Below are 19,269 nucleotides of genomic sequence, written 5' to 3'. Positions count from 1 at the left end.
AAATGGCAGCAAAAGCACCATTTTGCTAGCTTAATCACATCTGAAAATACACTGGTTTTATCATGGTAAATTTCCAATTATTGTGGTAAATTGAACCACCTCTGGCATGTTTTATTTTTAGTGTGAGAAATTGTGCCAACAGGATTATTTTTAGCATAATAGTTTTTAAACGTGTATCCAAGATACAGCCAAAAACAGGAATTTCCCTGCTCTGCCATGATTTCTCCACCAGGTGCTGTTTGGCTTCACTCAGAAATCCATGGAATTTCTGTTGCAATGCAGATATTTGAAGCCAGGTGTGATTCTTGCAAATCTTTACTGGTCAGGTGGTTCAAATTAATAAAAAATACTATTTTTTAGACTGAACATCTCTCCTGGTGTTCATGATAAGTGCTCCCCTGGATTCCTCCAAAAGGTTGCTCACACCACACCCCTGCAGCATACCCTTTCCTTCACAACATGGTTGGGCCATGCACATAGTACCATGGTTGGTCCTGCCACAACTTTGATGCTTTCTCCCCACCCCCCACCACAGTGTGCAATGCACGTTTTCCTAGTTGCCGCTTATAAAACCAGTTTCAGAGCAGTCAGCGCTAGGGGAAGCCCAATGTCAGGAATGCAGGATGCAGAAAGGAGCGGGGCTGGTAGGGAAACAGTGCAGGAAAGGTGGCTTGTCACCAAAACACTGTGCATACTTACTCTTAGCACCCCGGGAGCAGGGGGAGAAGGAGAGGGGAGGAAGCTGCCAGGCTACAGGCAAGCAGTGTTTTAGAAGAAAAGAGCTTGGGAATAGTTTTGTGGGATTTTCTGCTGGGAAGACATAGCAGCCTGCACCCTCGTGGTGCCTAAATTTGCCATGCATGACTTGGAGAACAGAAGGGGTGTCCCAGGGAGACCCTAATTTGAAAATCATTAAAAAAAAGGTGGCTGCTGGTCCACTAATGTGATTGGGGGCAGGGGCAATGGTGCTGGCAATGGGGGACCTGCCTGGGTGACCAATGCAGTGACCCAAGTGCAATTTTAAAAATCCTTCATTGTCCAGCAAGGTACCTGTTAATTTTGGTACAGAACCCCATGTAGTGTCCACTGGAGGGGAGAAGGTTTGGTCTGGTCATGAATGTAAAAGCAGACAGTCAGTTTTCAGAAAAGATAGACCAGCTTCGCATAACTTTTTTATTTGGGGGGGGGGGGGGGGGATTGTGTGTGGCATACATCAAGTATAAAATACCAGAAGGTAATGAAGGCTTGTGAATATTTTAGGAATGGCGATTTTGCCAGCTGTGTTCACAAAGACAGAAAGAGGCAGGAAGGAATTGCAATAGGACCTGGTTTGGATAGCTATTGACATGTAAATGTTGCGAGTGCTTTCATGGTAATATACAACTGGTAAAGGCTTTGGGTACCAGGGCACAGAGCCAGAATTGAGTGCGTGGACTACTTGCTAAAGACCATGGCTTCCTTATGGACTAAGGAGAAAGAAGAGATTATTCTTGATGGCCATAGAAGATTCACATTACAGAAGTCTGGTTATAGAAGAGGAAATTATGAAGGTTATGGAACTGGGCTGGTGTGTAGTATGACAGTCGACGCACTCATCGTGAGAATGCTTGGAGCCTGGGACCCCAGCAACGAGAGCGTCCTGCATGCCTGTTGCATCTCCCGCTGCTATGCCAAGCTGATGCACTGCCTCATGGTGTCCAACACCATCTGCTGGTCCCGTGACATCTACGTAGAACACATCACGGGCCACCGCCAGTACTTCGACCCCACCAGACGAACCATCTCTGGACCAGACCCAGAGGGGACCGCCTGAACCCCCACTCTGCACCAGATGGACTTCACTTCGAGAGGATTCTTCAGCAATGGATGAACCTGCTCCACCCAAAGAGGACCCCCACGATGAGACTCTATATGGACTGAGACACTTTCTTCGAACTACTTCCTCCACCATTGTGGACCATTGTAACGGGTTTGTGTGTATCTATCTTCTTTCTCTCCCAATGTCACAAACCCCCTCCCTCCCCTTCCCCCACCCCCTCTCCCCCTACCTCTGGGCTTAGTTGGCTAACATTGTATTTTCTGTAACCTAGTTGCATTCCCCTCCTCATCCCCATCCCTCTAACGTTAGTTCCTCACTCGGGCAATTTGTATTTCCCTACTAGCTTTGTCATCTTTTTTGGATTCACAATCCTAAACATGTACTAATAAAACTCCTGCAAAGACATCTTAGGATGCCTGCCTCCAAGAGCAGATGCTTGATTGAACTGTACAAGGTGCTGTTGCACTTGGAAAAAGATAAATTGTAGGTTCATAAACTATAGTGGCTTGCTGGCCACACATTAAGGGCAGGGATCACTAGATATGGGCATACAAAAGCAGCTCGGACTGGTGGGAACAAATTGTTATGTCAACCTGGAATGATCATCAGTGGCTGGAGACATTAAGAATGAGCAGAAACACCTTCTTCCACATTGTTAGTATGCTGTCACTGCACATTGAGTGCCAGACAACTAACATGTGGAAGCCCATCAGCCCAGAGAAGCATGTTGTCATGGCCATGATGAAACTGGCCACTCCAACATGCCTGCACCACATTGCTAATCAGTTCAGCATGGCTCCCTGCACTGCTAGAAGGGTAATCAGAGAGGTATGCCAACTGCTGCAGGAGCTGGCAGCAAACAAATTTATCTGCCTGAGTAACCCCAGGGCGGTGGTGCAAGGATTCCAGGAAATGGGCTTCCCAAACTGCATGGGAGCACTGGACAGCACACACATTCCCATCCTAAAACCATCCCAGAATAACCGGTCATTCATCAACAGGAAGGGTTTTCCTTCAGTCATTCTCCAAGCTGTAGTGGATCACTGAGGAAGATTTACAAATGTTTACATGGGATGGGCAGAAAGCGCCTACGATGCACGTGTGTTTCAAAATTCACCATTGCCTGGGATGATGGAGAAGGGGCAATATGCCCCAGGACTGAAGAAGGTTATCATCCTGTCCTGACTTATGAAGTCCTACAGGGTGCAAGTGACTGATAAACAAAAATTCTTGTTCAACTACCACCTAAGCAAGAGCCACATGAGCAGTGTGTGCCTTTGGGCACTTGAAGCCCATTGAAGGTGACTCAACTACAGGCTGGAGTTCAATCTGGAGAATATCACCTCTCATAGTGGCGGCATGCATGCTGCATAATATCTGTGAGACAATGGGGGAGATTTTCAGTCAGTCTTGGAAACAAAACATAAGGAAAGCAAAAAAAGCTGCAAGACATAGATGGAGAGCAGCAGGGCAAGGGGGGTGGTTAGACATTCAGGCAAGCAGTGGAAGGAGAGCTGTGATCAGAAATTGCCCGGCGGCACACATTGTGGCTGCTCAGGCAGAGTAATGTGATCTGTAACTGTGTAACTGGATGGTTATTATATTTGATTTTGTATTTCCTATTAGTTTGTGAATGAATAAAGTCTTTCTGAGAAACAGTTTGGGATACCTTATTGATAAAGGGCTCTGGGGGAGATATGGGATGGAAAGAGGACATCCTCCCTGCAGAAGGCGGGGGTGATGTGGGTGCGGGGCATGGGGGATGGATCTGGGGTGCGTTGGGGTGTTGAGTCAGGCAGAAACCTTCAGAAGAAAGGAGTTTTAACAGAAAACTGGGGGCGGGGGCAGGTACATGACTGCAGGACCTGACAAAAGAAAAATGTGTGAAGGCAGAAGTTGTTAGAAAGAAAGGAGAGAGAGAGAGAGAGAGAGAGAGAAGGGGATTAATGCTGTGAGGTGTGCCAACAAACGCTAGGCAGGCACACCTGAATCACAGTAATCAGAGATGCAGGAAACCAGAATTGACATGCAAATAGGGTAACTGAAAAGACAATGCCTCTGCCTGAGCTGAAAATGCTTCCAAAACCTGCAAAAAATTGTGTTTATAAGAGGTGTTTTCCAAACACAGCACCCCACCTTTGTGTACTGAGGACCCTCGAGCATGCACCCATGGGTTTTTTTGGCCAGAGTGATGGCTGCAAGCATCCAAAGAGGCTTTGTGCAGCAGGCAAAAATTCCTTTCAGTGTGAGAACTGGGGGCTCAACTAGAAAGTACAAGAGTGACACCAGTGATAGGAAGGGGGGTGGGAAAAGCAGGGGATGGAGCATGTTGGGTATGGGTAGGGGTCCTGGAATTAGGGGGTGGCATGCCCACGCCACCCCCAGCAGTAGACGAAGAGTGCTTCCCAAGAAGAGCACCCCACACTTTGTCTGTGCCTGACCCAAAGAGGCTTCACCAAGCAGGCAACAATATCTCGCAGCATGTGAATTGGGGAATCCACTCGAAACCCCGAGGGGAAAAACAAAACCATCTGACCCGACCTGAAAATAAACACCAATCGCTAAATACATTCCTAAACTGCCTCCTGCTGCAATTTAGTACTGGGAGGTGAAGAGCTTAAAATTGTTATGAGATGCTCACTAGCATCTTTTACTAGTAATATCATATTAACCTATAATGAGACTTAAACACATTAAATAAGGTACATGTTACATCTTTCGTCATGGTACATTATGACAGTGAAAAACATCCTAGGAATATCTTAAGCTAGAAAAAGCTGGTACAGTGGACAAGCGCCCCATAAGTCAATTCCTGTGGAGAGCTGTTTAACGTACTATGGCTTTGATGAAAGACGATGGCTTTTTCACTTTGATGAAAATGAAAAAGCAATAACAACACCAATGGAAAAAGATAGAGGATAGAAATCTGTACACGTTATTCAAAATAAGTAGAAATCGAGGGAAGTAATTATTCCTCTGTGTTTGGTACTGATGAAACTACATCTGGAGTGCTGTGTCCAGTTTTGGGACTCCCACAACAGAAAGGATGTGGACAAATTGGAGAGAGTCTTTCCAACCCTCATTTTCTATGATTCTAAGTGCCAGAAAGTGCTTAACTCTCGGGAGCAGCATCTGCAGAGCACCTGGGACAGCAGTAGTTTGAGCCAAGGCATAGTAGCCCTGGGCTAGCAGTAGGCTTGGGAGTCAGTCCGTCTCCAGGTAGTGGCATCAGGTGGCAGGGAGCCTGGCTGGGGCACAAGAACACTATAAAGTGTGGAGCCATGTGGTAGGAAGTCATGTCCCACGCTTCAGCACCCTCATGCCCCAGTAAAGCCCAGCCACCGTTTATATGTATGTTCCAGAGAAGTAACTACAATGTAAGATGGTACTGTCCCTGATAGTACTATGTTATGTCTGTCAGAGTTAATTAATTTACTGTGCTCTAATACCGGTGCACATGTAGACAGTGGCTCTTTACTGCGAAGCTACTTCGTGTACCCCATGAGTAGAGAATCTAACTAGAGCCAACATTAGTATAGTACATACAACAGTCATAATTTGAGCTTTAAGATTGTAACAGTAAATTCTAATCCAGTGAAGGTGGCACTCTAGAGCAACACTTTTCTTCATCACTAAGAAATTTTCTAGACAGGTGTCACTCAGCCTTTAGCTTGCTATCATCACTGGACAAACTATAGAAATTACTGTAAAAAGTGTCAATCATGCATGCCTATTTAAAGACAACAAACTGAACAAAATCAATAAAAAAACTACCTGGGAAAAGCTGACATAGACCAACCTCTTCCTCAATTTGAGGCGCCACTCATTTTTGTCTTAAGACAAAAACTGTCTCTTTGATTTGCATAATACATTCTGTGGGAATCATCTGTCTTTTGTTCAGCTGCTGCCCTTTCCAATTATAGTATTTAATTTCTCTGGTGAATTTCTTTAAAATTTGCAACAAGTTATGTAAATTAGTAGAAAATATGACAACTGGTTTCTGAAAAAATGACAATACAACAAATGCCTTGTGTAATCACAGTAGTTCAACACATTCCTGATTTAATGCCCTGGCAATAAAATAAAAAGAAGGCCTGAATAATATAGTTTACTGAATCAAGAAATTAAATTAAATGACATGGAAAAAAGAATTAATTCCTTTTGCATAGCTCAGGTCAGTGGTTTAAATTGTTTTAGCTATGTCAAAGTCATTTGATCATGAGGGGTCATTTTATAGGCACAATCCTAGGATCCACCCAAGCTGATTTCAAACCCAGTTCCAAGGGCAAATTTCTATAGAATGACTGAGAATCCAGAACAATCTACAAGACAGATGATGAATCTATGAGATGCACAAGAATTCCTTCCCAAGGAGCTCCCTGGATGTGGGCACAAATGTGCAATAACTTTTAGAGAAGGTTAAGATCACTGTCTAGATTTATTTGCATGGGGGAAAATATGGTAAGAAAAAACTCTTCGGTCTAGCTCATAAAGTTAAATCAAACTCCAATAGCCAAACATCAAAGTTAGAAAAATTCAGGTTGAAGACAAGGTCCAAGTATTCAACAGTGGAGGCAATTAACCATTGCTACAAATTAGCCAAGGTTAGGGTTTATTCTCCATCACAAGAAACTAGTAACTCATGATTTACTGCAGGGGGGAGGGTCCCCAAAAGAAATGCTGTAATTCACCCAGGAATTAATTCAAGAAAGTCCCAAGGCCTGTGCTCTGCAAAAAGTTATTTTCAACATCCAGAGTGGTTCCCCTCTGGCTTTAACATCTATGAACTGATGTAGAGATACGAAGAGCCCTTGCTGATGTTGTTTCAATCCTGCCTCATTGTTTCCCTTGTACATAGGATAGTAGGACTTCGTAAGTGTTAACTGATGCTTTTTTCCCAGGGTAATGAATAGGCAGTTAAAGCATTTTCATGTAAGTATGTTATTTATCAATATACTTGGATCTCCCATTCTTCCCCAGCACTTGTTTTCTTTGAATAGGGCTGGAAGGCACTAGTGTCTCATCTTTCAAACACTCCCTAAAGTTCACCTCTACCTGGATGACTACAAAAAAATACAAGCCAGCAAGCAAAGAACTCAGTAAGAGGCCAGTTGGGATAGCTGATCTTTTTTAATGCTGATTTTATGTCAGATGCTCCCCTTTCTTTGTCACCCCATTTTTCAGGTTTAAATTCTCAAACGTAGTGGTGCTCAACCTACAGCCCAGTCCAGGCCACAGTACACAGCAAGCAGCTCTGCTGATCCCCTCTATGGCCCTCCCTGCTTTGCTCTCTTCTTCTCTCCTCTGTACATCCCCTCCCTCTGACATTGGCATCCACCTCTCTTACCATCTTTCCCCCTCCCCTAGAAGATGGAAGTGGTGGCCTGCCATACAGCCAGGTGGCAAGCATCCTGCTCACTGCTCTAAAAGGTTGAGCTCCACTGCCCAAACATTTTGGTACATGCAGACTTATATACAGAACTGCTTGCATGCATGAAGTTAATCATTTGAGTGTTGACAGTTTGAGGTATAGACTTTAACCACTTGAAGAAAGGCACCAAGGGCCAGAGTAAGTGTCCAAATCTCTAAGTGCAATCTTATTCCATTTTGTTTAAAGTCCCTGGGAAATCACTAAAGTTCCACTTTTGTAACGTCTTCATGTTGGCCTCTCATCTAGGCCACCCTAAAAGAAAATAGGATCAGGGCCCTCTTGTCTGTGTTGCCTGTTTCCTCATCCTCAAAAGAGAGGCCCCAATTACTATTATGCTCCTGGAACACCTATCATTTCAGATTTTAAAAGCAAAAACATAGCTTTGGGTCACCATGAAAGATTCTCAGAAGCTGCCACCTAGTAAAGCAGGAGTAGGCAAAATATGGCCTGCGGGCCAGATCCAGCCCGCGAGGTCATTCTATCCGGCCCACGGGGCCCCTAAAAAAATTTTGAAAATTAAAATTTATCTGTCCTTGGTTCCTGTCAATGACAGGAACCAAGGGCAGTAGGACCCAGGGGAAGCCCGGAGGGTTCCCGCAACAGCAGAGCCTGCCCAGCCCCCCAACTGCCAGGCCCAGCAGGGGCTTCTGGCCTGGGACCATGTGGCTGCCTTGGTGCAGGACCCTCAGGTAAGGGGTGGGGGGAAGAGCAAGGGAGGAGCTGGTGTGGAGCGCAGGGAAAAGTGGCCCCTTCCCTGCCCCATGGCCCACACTCCCTGCTGCACCCACTCGCAGCCCAGGCGCAGCTGTCTGAAGCAGGCACCGGCAGCCCCACATGGGCTGCAAGTGGCTGCAGCGCAGGTCACCGGCCACGGGGCAGGTGAGGGGCCACTTCCTCCCCCCCATGCTCAGCACCAGCTTGTAACCCGGCCCTGCTGCCAGCCTGGGCCCTGCACTGGCTCTGGGCTCACCTGTTGGGGCTGCACATGGTGGCAGCAGCTGTGGCCCCCCCACTTGCTGCACTGGGCAGTGTTTGCTGCTGCTGCCCACCCAGAGCTTGTGCCATGGTAGGCTGCAGTGAGGCTGCCACCACCATCTCTGGGCTGCCCAGCATGTGAGCTCCAGGTGGGCAGCAGCAGCAAACCCTGCCCAGTGTGGCAAGTGGGGGGGCTGCAGCTGCTGCCGCTATGCACAGCCCCGATGTGCGAGCCCGGAGCTGGCATGAGGCCCAGGCTAGCAGTGGAGGCAGGTTAAAAGCTGGTGCTAAGTGCATGGGAAAAGTGGCCCATCGCCTGCCCCGTGGTTGATGCCCCGCACTGCAGCCGCTCTCAGCCCACGTGGAGCTGACTGTGCCTGAGCAGCTGCAGCAGGGAGCACGGGCCACAGGGCAGGGGAGAGACCGCTTTTCCCTGCACTCTGCACCAGCTCATTCCTTACTGGCAAGCAGGGGGTCGGAGCTGTGCGCTGCCCCCGTCTGTACCGCAGGGCTGGAGGGCACTGGGAGTGAGTGGGTGTGGGAGCACAGGGCCCACACTGGTGTCCCAGGGCCAGTGCCACCAGGGCCCAAAACACAGCAGCAGGGGTACAGGCTCCCAGCCAACAGGGGCTCTATGGAGCAGGTCAGCTCCCCCTTCTCCCTGCTGGTGTAGCCCAGCCTGGCTCCACAGACCCCAGCCAGCCTGCACCCTGCTCTGGGCACACTGGTGCTGGCCCTGGGACATTGTCCCAAGATTGTGACCAGGGGGCAGGGCACCTGTCAAGGGGCGGGGCTAACCATGTGGCCCCCGACAGCTTGCCAAAATTGGGTAAGTGGCTCTCTGCCCGAAATAATTGCCTGCCCTTGTAGTAAAGCATGACATTTTCACCCTTGCTCTGAGTGAAATATTGCTGAAACACTGTACGGAAGTCTTAAAACAGCAAATGAGAGGCTGTTCCCCAAATGCTGGTATAGGAGCTGGGACTGGGTGCCTGTGTCAGGGCTCTTGTGGTGATTCTGGGTAGTACTAAGGAATGGGTAAAGAGGCAGGCAATTCAACATACTTTCTAAATTACAATAGAATCCTTTTCAGATCCTTGAGCAAGCAAGGACTGGGATGGTGCAAAGGTACCTTTGCGCCAGCTTAGATTTCACTATACCTCTGACAGGAACACCTTGATCAGAGACTTAGTGAGTCATGTTAGTCTGAAGTCAAGTAAAAGGCATGCTAGATTTGCACTGCATAAAGTAACCAAAGTAGATCCATATCTATCTATCTATCTATACTTAGGTCATTTTGAACAGAACCTGAGTGAGTTGTTTAAAATTTGATCCTTCTTGAGAATAAGAAGAGTTTTGCAGGATAACAGAAATATTCTTGTTGAAACAGTTAAATGGAACATCATTGTCACCCATTTTGTGTCATGCTGGCAAAATTTACTAGATAATCAAATGTTCTAAATCTGAAAGTAGCACATTGTAATTAATGTGCTTCATATTCAACATTTTGTTTACGTAAATTATAAATCCTGAATGGTCTTTAACTTTTCCAACATTAAAAAGGTATAAATAATAAGCACTAAGTAGGAGAGAGCAGACACACTAAAATATGCTTTAGCTCAACTACAGCTCATATTTCAATTAGGAAGACAGTAAAGTGAAGGAAATTGTACTTTTTTAAGATGAATGATGAATTCTTGGATACCCATTACTGCCATGGAGTGCCCCAACACAATAAAAACACAATTCCAGTGGGGGAGAGAGAGTTAGCAAAGAAGATATTCTGCATAGAATCTGTGCAAACCCAGGAAGAGCACAGAAAGCACTTCATTCCAAGTGCAGAAGAGAAAATAATGTTCAGGCTGAGAAAGTGAGAGGGGCCAATGCATCCATACTCTCCAGACTCTTCCCAAACTACTTAGACTTGCAACTGCCATCCAAGTACCTTACCAGGACCCCATGTAAAGACAAAACTTTTAAATTATGATCTATTTACAGTGTCCTGCCATGACATTTTGCTTTCTAAAATACATTTTCAGCAAAAAGGTAATTCAACAGCATATGCAGATTCCTATTTTGCTTCTGCACCAAAATGACAGTTTTCCAGCCATGTGAATGGCATTTTTGGCACTTGTACACAGTTTGTGATCCTATTTCATGTTCTGTGCAGATGTGTAAGCTTTCACACAGCTACCAAGCACACACTGTATTCTATGCACTGGCTGGCAAGCATATGGCTCCATACATACGTGCATACCAAAGCGTGGATCCAGGATTTTACAAATGTGGGTGCAAGAGCAGTGACTGGTTTTTGCTCCATTGGGAGTAAGGTTCAGGCTAGAACCTTACAAGGTTCAGGCTAGAACCGGGTCATGGTTTTTTGCTGGGCACAATTTTGTGAATTCCACTCACCCAGCGCATATACATACTGCCTCACCAGTGTATTCCCTGATGCCTTAGTAGCCATGTGGATGATTATGCTTCTGCAGTGCATGCAGAATATGTTCACAAGCTATGTATAAGTAGCAAAAGAATCATGTTCATGGCTAGCTGGAAAACTCATTTAAGGCACCGACAGATGTGCAGCTCCCAACTGTAACTTATGGCACTTTACACAAAGTGCCATAAGTTACAGAGACTGCCCCCAACCCCACAAACATTCGCTGTTTGGTTGCGGGGGGGGTGGGGAAACATGCAGGGGAGAATTAAGCTGCACTTCAGAGCTGATCCAGTGGAGAGAGGCTATGTGTCTGCAACATCTCTCCCCTAGCCACCCTCCCCACCACCCCATTCCAGTTCTAGTGCTGTCATCAGGATGGGAGAGGGAGAAGCAGTGGGGAAGGGGTGGATTAGAGCCCCCTCCTCTAGCACAGGCTGGGTAAACCCCATAATGGAGCTCATCCCCCTGCCTTTTTCCCCTCCCATCGTGACAATAGCAAATTGGGGGGGGGGGGGGGGGGGGCATTGGGCTGCATCAGCCCAGCCCTGTTCCCACAGAGACGAACAGAAGTTAATGAACGTACTACACTTTGGGGCACCTTCATCTGAACCCTCATTAAATGAGGGTTGTCTCATGATCAGGCACTTTTAAAATGCTTTGCAGCCATGCACTTCTGTCAGGGCCGATCACTTTCAAACTTGCTGTCACTGTCAAGGGCCGATCACATGACAAGCATAACTTCTGTCTGCACACTTGGATGCATAAAGTGAATAGGGTTCACTTTATTTCCTGTACCCCTCCTCCCCCATCCCTTTCCCATTTAGTAGAGCTCATTTCTCAATGGCTTAGAACTCCCAAAAATAAAATTTCAAATTTGGGCTGAAGTGTATCACTAAAAACTAAGTGTAACCCAGATAGTGGCCCAATAGTTGCCACCCCTGCTCAGTATCAGAAATGTTGTGGTGAGAGTGGGGCAGGGCTTCTGGCCAGCACCAATTTAGTTTCCAGCCAGCCCCTGCTCCCCACAGAGCAGCCCGTGGTCCCAAGAAGGTCTAACACTTAACTGATTTAACTATTTACACTTTATTTACAAAACAAGAATAATAGGAAAGGTTATTTACAAGTAAACTTAAATGGCGTAACCAGAATCACAAAATAAACCAGAATACATTAGTCAACCCTTGACTCAAGAACCACAGGTAGGGTAACTGGCAGCTTTCAGCCACTGCTGAGATGCTACTACAAGGAAGCAAGGTGCTTGCTCCCAGCAGCTTCAACAGCAATAAGTGACAGACTGCAACAGGTTAAACTCTTCTGGTCTGCAGCAATCAAGTTGTATCAAACCCCAACCCCCCAAAGAGGCTGAAGGGTGACCCTCTGTGGCAACCAAAAAGGCAAGCAACAAGCAACAGAGTAGGCTCCTGCAGCAATCAGCATGACCCAGGCTCAAAGCTCACAGACTCCATCCCATGACAATCAGCTGCAGAATAAGGGACAGGACTGAGTCCCCTCTGGGGCAGTGGCAGAGGGCCAGCAACACAGGCAGCTCCTAGGGGTTGTTGCTCTAAACCCCTGCTACAGATGACTGGCCGGACACTCCACACGCCTCACGGCTTGCCAATTCCACTCCGAGCGCCGGCCTGCACCCCAAGCTCCCAGGGACCCTCATCCTGGCGTTCTGCTGCTGCTCAGGATCCCAATGCCTTGCCTGCTGCTGCCCACTTCCTCAGGGAAGGGAAGGGGTTTCCTCAATTCACCGGCCCCGCTCCCTGCTCCAGATAAGGATGCGCTCCTGGCTGCTGCTGCTTCTCCACAGTGGAGTGGGGGGCCAACTGTCACCCCTAGCCTCCAGGATGCCCGGCTCATCCAGCACACGCAATGGGGCCTTGGGGCACCAGCTCTCTGCCCCAAGCCCTGGCTACTGCTTCCTCTCTGCTGCAGGGCTGGATGCACAGCCGACTGCTGCTGCCTTCTTCTCCCAGGGCCTTCGAGGCTCTTCAGAGGGGCCTCTCTGCTCCCTCTCCTGGGTCAGCTCACCCCAGCTCTTCTTAAGAACTCCTGCATCATTCCCCGGAGTCACTGTCAGCAGCCCACCCCACCCCACCCCCCACGCCAGTTTGGCTGCTGCTTTTATCTGCTCCAGCAGTCCCTCCCTGGCTTGCAAACCAGCCAACCAGGGCTCAGGGTGACTGGCCCCCAACTGCAACTATCCCCCTTCCATGCAAATGAGGGAATTGAAAACCCCTTCTTTTGATTGGCTTCTCCTTTTCCACAGGGCAGGGCTCCCCTGCTCCACCCTTGGGGTCACTCAGAGTTCACCAGCACTGTTTCTAGCCCAGGGTAAGTATCTCAAGCCAATCTGGTGGGCCAACTTTGGCGGTCTGTTACATCAGCATTATTACAACTGTTAAGTCTGGCATTTCATACTCCTGGGGCACATCTACACTAGTTGTGTTAATACGCATGAGCCTAATTTACTGCACAGTACAAGTGCACGGTAACATGTGCATGCCCTTACTGCACAGTAAAAATAGCTAATTGCACCTAAATTTGATACCTGTAAATGCAGGTATCAAATTTAGGCATGATTAGTTAATGTGTATTAGTGCCCATGCAGACATGATCTGACACTAACTTTAGTGTCATGTCTGCCCAGCCTCTAGGGGGCCAGCCTGAGCCCATCCCCAGGCCTCCTGGCTGACTGGCTCTTCTGCTCCAAGGCTGGGATGCTCTCTGGCAGCCCCTAGCAGCAGGGTATAAAATCCTCCAGACATTTCATGCCTTGGGGCACACACACCAAGGAGCCTGAGGGAGCCTGTTGTGTGTCTAGGAGCCCAGCAGACCCCACATGCCCCCCTGGACAGACCATAGGCTGCCTCTGTCTGTCCTGTCCCCTCTGCAGAGTTGCTGCTTGGCCACAGGTGAGTGTTGCAAAGGGCTGCAGCTTGCTGTACCCCTTGCCCAGCCCTGAGATCCCCCCAGGTCTGCTGCCTGCCTGTCTCTGGAAGCAGGGCCAGTACCTGCTCCCTGCTGCTGCTCAGCCCCAGCAGTGTCTCTTTACATATGCTGTGGTGAAGTTCCTCTGCCACGCAGCTCCCAGTCCCTGGCCGTGCCCTTTTGCTAAGTGCTCCTGAGCACTGTACAGGGCTGACCACATAGAGACAGCCATGCAGAGAGCTGGCATGGGATGAGAATGTTATCCTCATTATCCTCCCCATTTAGCCCCAGCCTCATGCACATACGCACACCCATGCCGACCCCCAACTGGATCCAGGAGGAGGTTGGCAACCTCATGGCACTGAGAGGCAGTGTCAACATGCAGAAGCAGTTGGCATGGCAGGGGCACTTGAATGCCCACATGTATAAGGTCTTGTCAAACAGGATGCAGGAGTTAGGTCACTGCCAGTCAGCATGGTAGTACCACATTAAGGTCACAGTGGATGGTGACCAACTACAATCATAGGTCTAGTTGTGCCCACAAGACTATGGCTTTTATGTGGGAGCTGACCCATATTTTGGTGCCCTGAAACCCAAGCCACACCCCTGCAAGTGGCACCAAGAGGAGTGGCCTGCTTGAGCCCCTGCCCCACCCTGATCCCTCTGGTGCTGACACTTCCCCAGAGGAGGGTCTCTCAGGCCTTTAACACTCTACCCCACCCTCCTCCCTGGCTGCTGCATCCACTGGCAGCTTGGGGAACCCTGACCAGTGGCTACCTCACCCTTGCTATAGCCCCAGACCCTGCAATGAGGGGTGGCTGGCAACATCACTGCTGGCTGATGACAGCACCAGTTCCTCCCTGAGGGAAGCCCTGACCGGGTGCCAGCCCAGCACACACTATGGGCTGTGGACACTGGGTGCATCCAGTCACCCATGCTGATGGGGAGGCCTGTCCAAGCCGCCAGCCTTGCTGGTCCCCGATACATAGTAATTCCTGCACTGTGGGGAGGGCCCTCCCAGTCCCCACCACTGCCCCTGGCCCCAGCCCCTGCCCCCTGCATGGCTTGCCTGCACATACTCCCCTGGCCCTAGGTTCCCCCCCACCCCAACAGCACACAGCACACAGAGAGGTGGGACACAGTTCAGAACTCTATTGAGCAGCCTGTGATCCTACAGCTGGGCGGGGACAGGACTCTCACATGCCAAGGCAGGCATTGATGCTGGCAGCAATGCCCTCCTTGGCAGCAAGGGAGAGGGATGCATAGCACTACCACTATCCAGGCGGCAGCAGAGGTTGCAGAGCAGCCCAGGCTTGCCTCCCATGCCATCATAGCTCAGGGTCCTGACCCAGGAGTGCAGGTGTGCCTGGGGCACCAGGAGGATAAGTAGCAGCAGGGCATAGTGGCTCAGGCACCCTTCAGTCTGCACACACAGCTAATCATGTACTGCCCAGGGGCAAATTTAGAAAGGGCACACTCAGTGTGCAGTGGTGGTGTGGGGAGGGGCCAGTGCTGGGGTGCCTTCCCAGAGAGGCCCCCTGTGGGGAAGGCAGAAGCATGATCATCCCTTCACCCCAGTTATCTAGGAGCCCCGTGCAACCCAAGCCCGGGCACCATGGGCTGACCAGCACATCAGTGGTTGGCCTGCAGTGGGGGAAACAGGGTCAGGAGCCATGGCAGCAGGTGCTTCCAACAGCCTGGCCTGTCTCAACCTAGGAAAGGAGACGGGGAGGCAGGCTGCCTGCAACCAGCAGCCACCATCCCTAGCAGAGCAAGCGAGGCTGGGGGGCTCACCCAGAAGCTACCTGGTCCCAGGCCTGCCCAGCCTACTTACCATGTTCTGTAGACACCCATGCATGACCAACCCCCAGTCTGAAGCCAGGCAGTGAAGAGCATCTTATCTCTAAAATGTTGCAAACTCTCACAAAAGGCTTCTGTCTCTTGCCTCTGCAGGGCCAACAACTGGACATGGGTAAGAGCCCACCAGCCCCAGCAGAGATGTGGGCTCTGGGTTGCCGCCACCCACTGCTGGAACCATCCAGATGCGCCAGCTGTTTCAGCAGTGCACCATGGACCAGACCCTTCTGCTCCAGTGGCTGGTGGAGGTGCCAGAGGAGCAAGAGGCACAGGAGTGGGCTGGCAGGCTGAGGATTTCACCCAGGCAGAGGTGCAGGACTGGGTGCAGTGGGACCACTGGGCCCAAATGAAGGCCCTGGAATGAGAATGCCTAGAGCTGCTCTGGCAACAGGAAGACACCAACTGCCAGGCCCTGGCCATCTTCCTGGGCCTGTTAGCTGTGTCCATGTCCCCAACTGCCCAGCCTCCACCCATGGCCCCACAGGGCCCCTGGATCCCATCCACTGCCCTGCAGCAAGCCCTCCCTGGGCCTGGGAGGAGGTCCCTGGGTGCTTCCTGCCTGCCATACCCCCCTGGCCCAGCCCCTGCCCTAGACCTGCTACTATGTGCCTAGCCCTGGCAACACTGCTCTCCCCCACACCACATGCCTGAAAATCAAGCAATGCATGAGGCCACCATCCACTGGGTTCATCACAGCCCCTGGACCCTCAGGGGAAGATCCCAAAACTGTGGTGCTAGGCACCTTCCCTGGGGCTCTGCCTCTTAGGCTCCCCCCATCCCCACCAATGGCTTCCCACTCTGGGCTTGAAGACCAGAAATATTGTAAATAACTTTCTGTTTGTAAATCATTTTCCATTTGTAAGTGGGTTTTTTATTGTTGGTGGGTGGGGAGGGTGGTGGAAGGGCTTTGTTGGTTGGGGGAAGAGAGAAGAGGGGGCTCTGTTCATTGAGGGCGTGTGTTGTTAGGGAAATAAAGTTTTTTGGTTTCAACCATGTGTGTCCTAAGAATGGTGCTGGGGGTGGGCAGGGGTTATGTGGACAGTGGGCAGCTGGCCTGGAGCAGGGAGTGCAGGAGGAGGGGGTCAGCAAGGGCCTCCTGCACCTAGTGCCTTGGCCCCCATTGGCAAGTGCACAGCTCTTCTGGGGCCTGGGTGGGAGGGTAGCCTGCTGCAGCCAGCAGGGCCAGCACCATGGCCAGCAGAAGCACAGAGCACTGGTCATTGCTGGCAGGGGCCAGGCTGAAGTAGTGGGGCAGGGACTAGAGCAGTGGGCCAGGCTGGAGTAGAGGGACAGGGACTATGGGGAGGCAGGGTGGGCAAGGAGGGAGTTAATGCATGCTGCCCCTATGCTCCTGGGCAGGGAAGGGACTGGCCAGTGATCAGAGTTTCCAAGATGGCTGCCAAGTGCAGACAGCCATGTGGCCAGAGGCTAAAGCTCCCCCCCCCCCCAAGTGGCCACAGGGGCACATGGCTGGGCTGAAGGACTTAGTGCCATGTCCCTGCATGTGTAGACAACTGCCAAAAATCATTTACTGCACATTAGCTTAATGCACAGTAAATTTAATCATGCTTAAATACATGTAGACAGAGTCATAGGAACCAGAAAAGGGTCAGGCAGAAATATAGAGGTGGAGGCCCTTTGCCCAAACATATTTGCATAGGTGGATCCCTCAATATTCTTGGATTTCTGAGGTGGACTCCTGGTCATTTCCTGGGGACTGAGACAAACAATAATCATACCCACCAGAAAAAATTCAAAAGAATTCAACATATCCATCTTTTTCCTTGTCCTATAATCTTCTATATGGAATTGATCGCATATGAAGTTTTTTAAGGAACAAACCTCCAGAAGTTTGCCATTTTTTCAAAGCATGCATAAATCCCAAATCTTTTTGGTGCCTTTGGTCAATGTATAAACTCAAAGGAGCCATTAAAGTAAGGGAGGAAAAAGATCAAAGTATTCCCCCCCAACCTCATTCCTTTTTGGTTAGGTGAGGATGGAAGCAAGCATATGAGGGAAAAAGAATCTCTGGGCAAAAATCTCTTAATGTGATGTCATATACTGGACTTTTGACCTTGCAAGATCCAAAAAATATATATACAGTATATTAATGTCTCATTATCAATCATACAACACACATGAATTAGTACAAAATGTTACTAAGGTTACAGATAAAGGAGAAGATTAATATGCATCTGTTTTCATTATTTATACTATGGCAGCATGTAGTAAAGTATTCTTCACCATTGTGAAGAACAATGACTTCCCCTGAGAGCTTAACAAACAAAACATAATTATAATAGGGGCTATTTAGGACATCCGATGAAACAGAGGCCAAATAAAGATTATTATGGGATCCTGAACTGTCATTTTTCTATTTCTGTTCATATAAAGTCTCATATTTAACACTGCATTAACAAAGGTATTTCCACGTAATTAGAACTAAAATCAATGAACTGATACAAGAATACTGAAAAGGAAGGCACTCAGCATTTTTAAAGGATGATAAATATACTGATTTTCTTATTTAAATTAAAACATCAGCCCTCTCAAATTATCTTCCAAGTGATTCCAAGTTCATAATGGAAAAATTGTATCAAAGGCAGGGGCTGACAAAGAATTCTATAATATTTCAGATTCAGGCTACCAAATGCAATTAAAAGTTATTAGATTTCGAATACTTTGCCTTTGTATAATACATTATTCTGCAAGATAATTAACCACTGATCTCTGATCTAGTTTAGTTTTTATGAAGAACATATTGCACAACTTTAACTGAAGCATTACGGTAAGATATGGCATATCTTAAAAAATTATCTCCACAAACTGGAGAACTGAAAATCCTTGGAGATTCATGGCAAAACTATTTCTGTAACAATAATACATAACTGGTAGCTAATATCGAGGTACTGCAATTTGAAATTCAACAATAAGCTCCTTTGCTATGAGGTTGTATAACATGGGCCAAGCAGCTGGGTACTGTAGCAGAGGAAGGCAAGCCAGCTACCAAGCCCCAGTGAAAAATCCTGTGTAAGGCTGGGGAGCCATGTGACAGGAAGGGGTGGGGCTGCAGGGCACAAACTGGGGGCTTGAGACCAAACAGGCAGTCTGGTCCTGCATGTGGCAGGGAGAGCAGCTCCTGAGAGAAGGGCAGGCACCCAAGAAAGCTGGGGTAGGAGGGCTCCACAGGAAGCACGGTCTGCAGGGAATCTTGAGCCAAAGTGGGGAGACTTTTAGTTTGTGAAGCAGCTTGCTTGTATTTATGTTGCTGCTGTTTATGTGATGATTGGAAAACTGGATTGTGGCTATGGGGAACATGTGGAGACCGGTTGGGGTGGCTGGTGGGGCCCTTCAGGGTGTGGAACCAGCCCCAAAACAAACTCCAGTGGGCTGGAGGACCCAGGGAGGGGGGGGGAGAGTGGGCAGGGACTGCTGCCACACAGGACCTGGTCAACAAAGGCAAGGGCGTTAGGAGGTAGGGCAGACTTCACCTCCTGGACCAGATGGCAAGTTATACATGTTGTGGATAGACCCATGCACCAGACCAGTGCAGCAGGGTCCATCCACTCCTACATATTATAGTCCAGGAGGTCTCCAATACGGGTGACACCAGCCAGGATCAACCTCTGTCACAACCAGGGCACCTCTATTGTTGGTACCTCCAGATGTCCACCAGGGAGTAGTCCATCAGAATCTCCCCAAGGACACCCACAGCAGCCTGGTTCCACTCCCTGCCTGACTGGCCTCATGCATCTAGGGTGATGTTTAAGCCCCCGCCAAGGACCAGACACTTGCAAGGGTTGAGAGTGC

At 49.0% G+C, this 19,269-nt stretch overlaps 1 protein-coding gene across 3 annotated transcripts in view; it reads right to left on the bottom strand.

Annotated features, from left to right (window-relative positions):
- The window catches only part of OCA2 (OCA2 melanosomal transmembrane protein), a 422,456-nt gene that overhangs the window by 170,203 nt on the left and 232,984 nt on the right, over window positions 1–19,269 (bottom strand). The window lies entirely within an intron of this gene.

This window comes from Alligator mississippiensis, chromosome 1, assembly GCF_030867095.1.
Source record: "Alligator mississippiensis isolate rAllMis1 chromosome 1, rAllMis1, whole genome shotgun sequence".
Taxonomy (NCBI): Eukaryota; Metazoa; Chordata; order Crocodylia; family Alligatoridae; genus Alligator; species Alligator mississippiensis.
Note: the sequence above shows the minus strand (reverse complement) of the source record. Positions and strands in the feature narration are given on the sequence as shown.